Genomic DNA, 334 nt, shown 5'->3' on the forward strand with positions numbered 1-334 from the left:
AGCAGAGATGGGGTTGGGCAGTACAGATGTGCATGGACAGATTAATGTCACCCACCAGGGCTAAATATTGGAATAGCTACAGAGACAATGGCATCCCATGGAAGAGGCAGGTTGGCATGACAGCAGGCATCCTCTGCTTGGGAAACCATGCAGCAGTTACCCTAAAGGATCATCAGGCATTCTCAGCGGCTGTGGGAAGTAGCTTCCTCTCTGGAAGGAAAATAAAATATCCTTTCTCGTTAAAAATCAAGCCATTTCAAACGACTCATATCCCAGAGCATGCTCTGTATTGTGGTGACATGAGCTCTCAGGCAAGTTGCTCCACAGAGACTAC

Source organism: Malurus melanocephalus, unplaced genomic scaffold, assembly GCF_030028575.1.
Source record: "Malurus melanocephalus ecotype Western Australia unplaced genomic scaffold, MMel_1.1 scaffold_99, whole genome shotgun sequence".
Classification (NCBI taxonomy): domain Eukaryota; kingdom Metazoa; phylum Chordata; class Aves; order Passeriformes; family Maluridae; genus Malurus; species Malurus melanocephalus.